The following is a 4,073-nucleotide window of genomic DNA, read 5'->3' as shown; positions in this document are numbered from 1 at the left end:
AAAGAGAAAATGCCAGGCTCTGAAAGGCTCTTTAATCAAGCAGAAGGCAGAACAAAATGGTATGTCTGCAAGCTGAAGCCAGACGCAGGGAGGTGGGATGCTCTTCTGAACGTGAGGGTGAGGGACTCCTGAAACAGACCCAGAAAGGTGGGAGTCTCCACCGCTTGTCTCCAAACCAAACCTACCTCCTCTCTTGGAAACTATGCGTGAACCAAACATAGAGTATTGGAATTACTGCAAGGAGATGAACCGCTGAGCACTGTGCTGGCCAGGTGCTCACCAGCCACTGCCAGGCAGGACCATTGGGTCACTTCAGCTGAGGAAGACCCTGGGAAACCAGGTCCAGTTGGGCAGAGCGCTCTGGGAGCTGACTGGACAGGCTCCAGGTGTTTACCTGCGCCCATAGTGGTAAGTGTGGCTCTTTGCTGTTGAAAACATCTGGAGGGTAGCAGAATTTTTGAGCCAAATTCAGATTGTTTTAGCTTATTTTGTGTGGGCCTGCTGCTGTTTAACATTTCTGTTCTTAGCACAACCAGAAATGTAAAGTGTTCTCCACAGGCTGAACACAGAGTCTGCGCTTTAGAATAAAGCATAATGAGTGTGTGAATGAAACAAGTTCAGTCAGAGAGATAAGACAAAATACAAGTGTCTTACAGCCCAGATTGCATTCCCCAAGCCTGTGCATCAGCAGAGGTAATCTCTATCTAGCCATTACTTGAAAGAGATCTTTGCTATGGTATTTAGTGGTATTTAATTAATCATAAAATATTGCATTAATTAGTATCAGGTCTGATTTGATGACATGTAATTTGGGGAGAAGGATTACAGTGTGAGTATTAGAATGATAATTTTTATAGGGTAGAGAAGCAAAAGGAGATTAGGAGTCTCACTATGGAGGAAGCCCGGAGGCTGATGTGTGTGTGTTTGGCATCTGATGCAGATAGTTAAAGCATAACTTTATTTACTGGTGGGAAAAGAACCTGTAGCTGTTATTTACATGCCCTTCATATAGTGTATGGCTCAGCCACCGGGAAAGAAAAAAGCAGGCAGGCATCAGTTCAGTGGGAACACCCCATGGTGCTTAGCACCACACATGAGGGGCATTTGCAGAGCAATTCTGGCATGCCCCAGGTGGGCTCCTTTCAAAAGAAGGGCAGAAGGAAGCTTTGCTGATGGTCGGTCACCTGCTGTGCCCAAGTCATGCCTAGTCCATCATGATCATCCCAAGCAGCATGCAGCATCGATGCAGGGACATGGGGGTAGGAACCCTCACTGCCTGCTCTGAGCAGTGACCAGTCCAACTGTCCTGCGTTACCTGCTAATGCAGCCACCAGCTGTGCCCTCTGCCAGAGCCTTTTTTCCCCAGACTGTGGCCAGTGTTGCTGCAGGAAATGCTCTGCAGGTATGTGGGCAGCCACAGGCTCAGCAGGTTTGCCGCAAGTGGGTTTTGCTGAGCAGGATGGGCTGCAGCTCTTGCCCTATCATTTGGTCAGTTTGGCTTTGAAAAGCTCCAGAGCATTCTGGAAAGCGGCACAGCAATATGATAGGATTTAATCAGACTTAATTATTCCCCTGCTGTCTATCTCCTAGCAACATCCAGCTTGACATCTGCCTGCGAATGAAACGTATAAGCCAAGTAGGAACACGCTCAGACTGAAGTCCTGCTACTTGAACCAAATCACTCCACTAATCACTGCGTTAATTCATCTCATGGCTGTTAGACAGCTGCCAGGCGCTGGTACCTGATTTTCAAAGATACACAGTGCTTCTCTCCTGATTTTTTTCCAGGCTGGCAAGAAGTGTGACTTCATCCTTTCCAGCACACCGACACCTGATAACAGGGGTAGGGTTTCCCGAGTGACAAACACGGGTTCAGGAGCAAGCCCCAGCCTTGTCATTGTTTGGCTTCGTGCTGTAGGTCCCTGCTTATCTCATTGTTGAAATCAGATCGCCTGCTGTGCCTGCACACCGTGGGGTTCAAAGGCCAGAGTGGTACAGTTGGGACAGTTTAGGTGAGGTTTGGGGTCAGACAGAGCAGATGTGGCGCAGTGGGCACAGGCAGTGCAGGCAGCTCCGTGTCACTGGGACCAGGGCAGTTGAGGCAGGGAAAAGAGACCCAGCTTACACGGATAGAGGGATGAAGAGGGGAAGAGAGAAGCAGGCCTAAAGCAAGTGTTTGTAAAGTAAAACTGGGCTCCAGTCAGACACAATGAGGCACAGGAGTCAGTGGTGCTACTGGAAGAAATGAGCCCGGCAGCACAGCTGGGGCCTTTGGAGGAGGCAACCCAGCCCAGCTCTGGCTGCAAGCTTGCCATGAAGCTGGAGGGAAGGGAGCTGCCTCAGATGGGTGAGAGCAACAAGCACCCTGAGTGGGTCAGCCCTGGGAGCTGGGGGTTGTGTGGGCAGCAGAGGGAGGGCAGACCTGCAGATGGACAGGGCTGCATAGATGCGCTCGTGTCCCCTCTCTACGCACCTTCTACAGGGGAAATTGGTGTCACTGATACCTGGGTGTTTGCATGAGTCTGATGGTCTCCTGTGCTGCATCTAGAAGTTGTTTTTGGTATCCAAAAAACCCTAATGGCATGTCAGTGCGACACGTGCCTCCCTTATGTCTCTGCAGAGGAGTGTGGCAGTTCTGCAAGCCTGGCTGTGTGGGTGCCACACTTGCAGCCAGCTTGCAGACTTCATTTGTGTGGAACACAAAGTGAGGTTTCTGGCTGTGAAAGTGGAGCTGTGTGAGTCCCTACCAGCTCTCCCTGTGACCTGCATGAACTCTGCCTTTTGTGGACTGCCAGGGAGTGGGCTCAGGCAGTGCTCAGGCAGCCCTGTGCTGCTCCAGGCAGTGTCTGCCTTTTGACATTGGCACCTGGGCTCGCCTGCACTGGGAGCTGCCACGATGCCAGACATGATCCTACTCAGATTCTCTTAAACACACGTGGTTTTTGTTTTCCTTCTGTTACCCATGACACATGGAGGGTTACTGGGCTGCTGTGCTGTTCTGAAGATGCAGGTTTATTCCTAATGGTTTCTTTCCTTTCAGATGACTTCTCTCCACACGACTAATAATTTCCCTTTATCATTCTGTCCCCGTGGTGCCTTATGCTTGAGTTTGTCACTTGTCCTTTGCCTAACGAGCACTGGGGGTAACGGCAAGGCCAGCAACAAAGAGGGCAATGCTATGGGAAGAGCGAGGTGCAGGCTGGCCCCAGTGCTGCAGTGCTCACAGGGCAGCTGTGCAGTGAGAACGTGGAGACCCCAACACCTCGGGGAGTGCCTGGGACCTGCACTGGCTGCGTGGTGTGAGCCGGGCTGTGCCGTAGGAGGGCAGCTGATGGGGTCTGTGCCGCCCAGCGTGGTCCGTGCCAGCCTGGCGCGGTCCAGTGGCGGAGGCTGTGCCACACTGGGAAGCCCGGGGAGGTGGCACAGTGCCGTGCAGTGGCTGGGCAGGACCCTGCCGGGTCTGCAGCGCAGTCGGGATCTGCAGGAGCTACAGGACGGTGTGAAGGCAGTGACTGGAGCGTGCGGCACGGACAGGGGCTGTGGGGCAGTGACGGAAGAAGGCAGGGCTGGGCTCCCTGTGTAGTGGCTGCAGCCTCGCCGGGCAGAGCAGGGCAGGGGTGAGGCCGCTCGGAGCAGCGCTCGCAGGGTGGGCAGCGCAGCAGCGGAAGGGAGAGGCAGCGCACTCGATGCAGTGAGCGCAGGGCAGGGGATGCCGTGTCACTGCCGGGGCACAGCGCTGGGCAGCAGGGACGTACAGAGCGGTGGCGGCGGGGTCCGGAGGCGCCTCGGCTGGGGAAGGTGCGGTGCTGTGCGGTGACAACGCGTCAAGCCTGGCAGGGGCTGAAGTGCCTGGAGGGGCCGCGCAGTGCCAGGACTGGGGGCGCCGCAGCGGTCTGGAGGTGCCACGGCGTGACTCGGGAGCGGCGCAGGGCTCTGGCGGCGCGGGGCGGACACACGGCGGGGAGCGGGAGCGGACTGGACCGCAGGCACCGGGGGTGCGGGCGGGGCGGGGCGCGGAGGGCGCGCGGGGGGTCTCCCCGCGCACGCGCACCGCCGCGCTGCCGCAGCGCCCC

At 55.4% G+C, this 4,073-nt stretch overlaps 1 protein-coding gene across 5 annotated transcripts in view; it reads left to right on the top strand.

Moving 5' to 3' along the window:
- Nucleotides 1–4,073, top strand: part of ST3GAL3 (ST3 beta-galactoside alpha-2,3-sialyltransferase 3) — a 179,640-nt gene continuing 175,567 nt past the window's right edge. Inside the window, exon 1 of one of the 5 annotated variants that reach the window (XM_027683106.1) lies at nucleotides 1–408. The gene's annotated coding sequence lies outside the window, so the exon portion shown is untranslated. The remainder of the gene's footprint in view (nucleotides 409–4,073) is intronic. The other 4 variants (XM_027683103.1, XM_027683105.1, XM_027683107.1 and 1 more) reach the window with 4 other exon arrangements.

This window comes from Neopelma chrysocephalum, unplaced genomic scaffold, assembly GCF_003984885.1.
Source record: "Neopelma chrysocephalum unplaced genomic scaffold, ASM398488v2 Primary Assembly neopelma1_64, whole genome shotgun sequence".
Classification (NCBI taxonomy): Eukaryota; Metazoa; Chordata; class Aves; order Passeriformes; family Pipridae; genus Neopelma; species Neopelma chrysocephalum.
The sequence above is the reverse complement of the archived record's forward strand: the minus strand, read 5'-3'. Positions and strand labels throughout refer to the sequence as shown.